We start from the raw sequence: 6,731 nt of genomic DNA on the forward strand, positions 1-6,731 counted from the left end.
GCAGAAAAAGTGATATTATGCTTTGGAAAAAAAGGAACTCAGTCACTTTTAATGCAAGGACATTTTAAATGAGACACTTTTTACTTTTACTGCAGTATGTTTTTACTGCACTACTTCTACTTCTACTGCAGTCACATACCAGCAGAGGAACAGTACTTCTACTTCTACTGCAGTCAGATACCAGCAGAGGAACAGTACTTCTACTTCTACTGCAGTCACATACCAGCAGAGGAACAGTACTTCTACTTCTACTGCAGCCACATACCAGCAGAGGAACAGTACTTCTACTTCTACTGCAGTCACATACCAGCAGAGGAACAGTACTTCTACTTCTACTGCAGCCACATACCAGCAGAGGAACAGTACTTCTACTTCTACTGCAGCCACATACCAGCAGAGGAACAGTACTTCTACTTCTACTGCAGTCACATACCAGCAGAGGAACAGTACTTCTACTTCTACTGCAGTCAGATACCAGCAGAGGAACAGTACTTCTACTGGAGGAGCAGTTTGTAAATTTATTCTCATCGTAGGTCGTGGTAAAAAATATGTTTTCGGTGGCTGAAAGCACCGTGTTCGTGAGGACAGAGGATGAAAACTGAGAAAAGTTTGGAATGTGTGAGCTAATTGGAAATGCAGGGTGAAGAGGTCGTATTTTACATCATCATGCTGAACACCGCAATCATACAACTGCTTTGTCATTTCCTTTTTTGGTGGAGAACGAGGCTTTTTAGCTGCTGGAGCTGCATAAACGTGTTGTGGTGCCAGTTGCCCCCTCGTAGCACCACCGTCTGTTTTGTTCCTACACAGAGCACGGGTCAGAAAATGAGCTTTAAAAGCCAGAAATCTCAGCACCTGATGAAGCAACAAGCACTGAGTCATTGGTATTGATCAGAAACACCATCAAACCCCCCGCAGATGCATTATGGCTATTTTGTGCTGTGGAGAAGTTCAAGTTTTACTTACTGACCCCTTTAAAGTGTTTTCTTTCTTCCTGTGTGGAAGAAAACCTCTGCAGCCTCACCAAGCTGCTGATATTAATACTGATATATGTTGGGTTGAAGCTGTGATAGGGGTGATGTTTGGTGCAGATATTCAATATTTTGATCCCCCTCACACCCCGCTGGGAACATCAGTTGGTTTTTCATTACAGATGCTTACATATGTTCCCAAAAAAACCAAACATGTCCTGCTGAATTCCAGGGAAATGTGTGTAAAATGATGCACAGGACATGTAGATCAACCTGAACCTGACAGGCGCTCTTTTTTTTTTGTGATTTTGCTTGTCTTCCATCACTCGGTTACATTTACCACCTGAAATAGCCTTCGTGGTGCCTTCAGTGTTGTCACGTAAACTCCAGCACTCTACAGGAAGTTGTCAAGAACAGACAGTAGGTCCACCAAACGACCCCAACCCAAACATAATTACAAAATTTTTGTCTGAATCCGGGTCGGGTATCCACGCCGTTCACCGCGCCTTAATCGGGTTTCTGAAATCGGGATGTGACGTTTACATGCACAAACACAAAAACAGGATTCTTTCAAAACCCGATCAGAACCGGGACCCTCAAGACCACGTGAAGGCAGTCGTTGCCTTTGCCACTAGGTGTCCACACTCTAGTATTTATATGAAAAGTGCTAATATAAGGTAATAAATAAGGTCATAAATAAGGTCTGATTGATCAATTGATTTGATGAAGCTGAAACTGAAAGCCATGCACTAGTACTGCTACATCATATTGACGCAAACATGCATAGAACTGCACAATTCTATAATACACAATACAAAATGTAATCAAAGTGCATCGTATCTGTCAAGTCACAGTTAGACATGATTTTGTCGATACGTAGTTTTTAAAAACAGCCCGATATCGGCCTGACGTATCGGTGTAACCCCGGCAGAAAGCCGAGAGCAGCTTCAACAGAGCGGGTCACGCTGCCATTGGCCTCCTGCTGATGCATGCATCAACTGGTGCATGGACAGGGATCAATATTAAGACCCACAGCCCAGGGTTTTGAAGCAGATGTACTTGCCTCTTAAATTTGCCATGGCTTTTAAGACAGATCCTCGCAGGCCTGGTCTAAAGATAAACATAACCCTCATGACTCCCGGTAATTGTCTGTTGAGCAGTTCAGACAAACCGGCTGAATGAACGGAGGCTCTCAATAGTGTCTCCCTGTCACTCTAGTGACAGTTACTTTGGAGGGACTGAAAAACATGTTTTTCTCTCTCTTTCTCAAGAAAACCTTTTTATCCTTATGTTTCTTTTTTGCCTTAACCTGGGTGAATCAATCTTTTCTTTCCTCTGGGCTAAATTGATGGCAGTGCAGGAGTTAATTGTTCAGGCATGTGTTTGGCTTCCTGATGGAGAGTGGATGTGGATCGGGGTGGGGTCAAGGTTCACAGTGACATGTTTTTTTCTGGGCGCTGGAGATGGAGGAGAGGCCATGGGAGAGTGCTGAAACACCACATGAATAGGAGTTCCACCAAGGCACTTAAAACTGTCTCAATACAGCAGCCAACAAAAGAGAAAAATCATTTTACACATCAGAGACGATAGCATATCCAATGAGAGATGTGGCTTCATACAAACTTCATAAAAGATGACACATTTTCAAAAAGCACTGAATGCACAAAAAGCGCTCCGTTTTTCTGGGCGAAAGGATTTGTGACATGGAGTAAAATAATCAAATATATAAAAGTTGGATGTCAAACGTGGATTCTTGCCAAACTTTATTAAATTATCAACTGTGATTTCAGACGGCTTCATACAGCGTGCTTTACCGCCGAGTCTTTTGAGTTTGGTAGGTTTTACTCTGAAAGGCCCATTCACTGATAACAGTTAAAGTCAAAGAATGCTTGGAAAAACGAGTGAAAAAAAAAAAAGAAAAAGAAAAAAGAAAGAAAGCAAACGTTATACTGCACACCATTTTATATGTTTCAAATAGTAAATGTGAAATAGCATTTTTAACCATCTCACTGTAGACACCCTGAAAATGCTGTATGTGGTGACAATAACATACAATGCTTTTTTAATTCTTTACATATTTCTGAATTATTATGAAGCTACATTAAGCTGATATTTTATTGCGTGTATATTTTACAGTGAAATGACCTCTTGCAATGTCAGTCATCACTGTGGCTTTTAATTCCACCATATACCGTTTACAGCCGGCCTGTTGTTTCCATGGTACTGCGCTGGTGTCTCCTGTTTGTTTTTCATTGTTTTACTGTTTGTTTGCTGTTTTTACTGTTATTTATTTAACCTTCCTTGGACGTCACAGTAACAGATGCATGTTGGTGGCTGAGGGTTGTGCTCTCCTGGCTCGAGGCGATGTGCTCACCGGGAGAATCAGCAGAGACTGTCCGTCTGCACGTGGACTTCAGTGTCCCGGTTCTGATCGGGTTTTTGGAGAATCCCGTTTTGTGTGTTTGTGCATGTAAACATCACATCCCGATTTCAGAAACCCGGATAAGCCCTCATCCGGGTTTTGAGAAACCAGTTTATGTGAGCTGGAGAACTCTGAAAAACGCCGTGATGCTGCGTGTGGATACCCAACCCGAGCCTGTGGGAACCCGCAAAATTTAGGAATTATGAATTTATTTCGGGTTTGGTCACGTTGGCATTATTTTGGTGAAACTCAAGTGTAAAATAAATAAAAATGATGAACCTTCTGTCTGCTCTGGGCAACTTCCTGTACAGTGCTTGAGTTTACGTGACGACACTGAAGGCAACACGCAGGCTGCTTCAGGCGGTAAATGCAACCTAGCGACGGAGGACGGAGGCGAAATCTCAGGCTCGGATCGGGTTTGGACAAAAACATGCGGCCCGAGCTGCACTTTACTGCGCAGGCGTGGCGACATCCTGACTCCGCTCAAACTGCACGACATCTTTAATATTTCCTGCCGGTTTCTTCTCCTGTTGCTGCCAATCAGGTGGATAAAGCAAATCCACAGTGCGATGTTGGTATTTAATAGTGCTAAGCCAAATTAGTTTCTTCAGGCCCAGGGTGTGTGGCCGAGTACCAGGAGACCCCCTGGGATGAGGAGAATTACCTCCTATTGTGAAATACTCTCCACCCTGCTGCTACACTGTTTATTCTGTAGTTTACACTGTTTATTTTGTTTTATCTATTTATTCTTTCTGGCTACTCATTATTATTTAGCTCTTGTTTTTTACGCACTAGTTATATAGATTATATTTTATTTATTTAAACTGCCCCACAGTTCCGTCTCTGTTGTAATCCGGAAGCCAAGCAACGACATTTCGTTGCAAAAAAAAAAACTCACTGCTGTGTTTTTTTGTGCAATGACAATAAAGAAAGTCTAAGTCTAAGTCTAAAATGAATCAAATTAATTAAGTCAAATTAATTTAACGTTAAAAGTTACCCAGGAATATCAGACTGAAGGTTTGTGTCGTGAACATCCCAGGCGCCTGCAGTCATCAGTAACCAGGATACCAGACTGAGCATGGATATGCACTGTATCATATCCCAGTATATGGATATACAGGGACAGGATAACCAGCTTTCTCTGTGTTCCATGTAAACACCACATGATCAGAGCCGGTATAAGCCTCATAACCGGTCCATGTAAACGCAGTCGTTGTTTAAACACGGGGGCTGGCAGGAGAGGTTGGACGTACTGAAAGAGCTTTCGAAGTGCAGACGGGGTGCAGGACAGGAGTAAAACAGCGTGAAAGGAAAAGGGAATATAAACCCTCTATGCCCTCCATCATTACGGGGAGCGTGAGCCAACCACCTGGATGCAGTTCTTCTTATCCACCACCATCACTGTGGAACCTCCACCTGTTATTTTATTTATTGTGATATTGAGTATTCATCTGTCTGTCTGTCTGTCTGTCTTTCTGTGGCTGCAGAAGAAGTCCATTCAAAGCGGTTCACCTTGTAGCTGACAGTCTGCAGCTTCACCACATTTTCAGATTGTGGCTCAGTGATAAAATAATCCAACCAGATCCTCATGAGAGCAAAATGTTGCCCTCATTTCCATCCCAAAATGCATCTTTTTTTTCACCTTCACTTTCATTTTTTGCACAAGTGATCTGTCATGAACCGGGAACGACCTCTATTTGTTTGAGTTTGAGCTCTCTACGCCCCCTAGTGGTCAGAAAATGCTTAACGCGCAATGCTTTAAGTGCAGATTTGATGGAGGAATGCACTGTGATTTAAATGGTTTAGCATGAAACTTAGGAAATAAAATAATTGTAAAATAGGAGAACAGTTTACATATAAAAAGCGAATGCAGGAAACTGATTGGGTGATATGAAGTACATATGATAAATATGAAATCTGCACATATTGACCTGTTTTTTCACCCTCAGACTCGCTCTCTCTCTCTCTCTCTCTCTCTCTCCCTCTCTGTGTGTGTGTGTGTGTGAGTGAGATGGCGTCAGGCCGGGCCCAGAATGGACACTGGGTGAACGGGCAGGATGAAAGGAGCCCCCCTGCTGCTGTGGCAGTGCAGCTATGTGGTTACCGCGGGGGGATGCACAGCCCTCATCAGCGGACCCCCGGCTAGCTGCAGGACAGCCGCATCAGCGAGCACCGGCCCGGCAACTCGTGGCATTACTTCAGCCAGCTTAAGCCATCTTAAGACACCAAATTGCACTGTAGTCAGACAATGATCCGGGGGTATTTTGTCTCAAGCGGCTGTTGTTTCGTTCCTCTGACTCGGTCCGCCATCAGTGTGGGGTGAGCGGAGTCAGGAAATCGCCGGGGTATTTAACAAGGCTTGTGTAATTGATTGTGGCAGATCCTGCCAGCGAACAGCAGGTCCACAGCCCCTTTCACTGAGCCCAGCAGAGGGCCCGCATTGATGTGGATAAGGGAATTATCTCTACTCTGGTGACTCGGACTGGAGGACACTGGAAATTCAATTAAACCAATCTATGTTCTCAATATACAAAGCCCGTGTTCTGACTGCACGGCTGACTTTTGACATGTAAGGCAGCCCGGCTGGGTCAAAGCCGGACGAGAGGTGCCGCGTCAATCCGAAAAAGGAAGGAGGGAGGTCAACGGTCCTTCGGCGGAACTTGTTTCCCGTAAGGAGGGCCGCAAAGTTCGGGTTGTTTGACTTTTATTTTGGAGTCGGGAGCCAGCGCCGCACTTCATTAGAGAATATTACCTTTTTCTGACTGAATGTGCGATTGAAGTAGTGACCTGCCGTGAGGCCCCGCGCACTGACTCACTGTGTAGGCAGATATTGTGGTTTGTCCAGGTACATGGTTGCACAATAATGCCATTTATTATCACGCTTGGGAATAGGAGCGTGATTTGTAAAAGTATCGACGATGCAGCGCCGCGGTGCTGAGACCAAAGTTAGCCACGAGACAATAAGGCGGAGCGCTTTGTGCAGCGACGGAGAACAGAGATCACCGCGGCTTCACTTCACAGAGTAGTCAAGAGGAGGGAAAACGAAAGGAAATAAAGGCGTGCAGTCAAAAATAAAATATCGATCAAAACATACCTCTCCAATTACAACTTACTTTGGATTTGGGCCGGATTGGATTTTATGCGAAAGAATGAGATGAATTTCTTTCGGCGCGCTGCAATATGCACCACTTAAGGCATTGAGAGAAAAGCTGCAATGTGAAGGTCAGTTTTCACTTTTGAAAGACGGGATGAATTAGTTTCACCTGAAAGGACATTTTTGATCCGCGCGCCTTTGTCTTCTTCCAGACCTCTTCTGCTTTTCCTTTCACACTTTTCAC

The sequence above is a fragment of the Myripristis murdjan genome, chromosome 3 (genome assembly GCF_902150065.1).
Source record: "Myripristis murdjan chromosome 3, fMyrMur1.1, whole genome shotgun sequence".
NCBI classification, from domain to species: domain Eukaryota; kingdom Metazoa; phylum Chordata; class Actinopteri; order Holocentriformes; family Holocentridae; genus Myripristis; species Myripristis murdjan.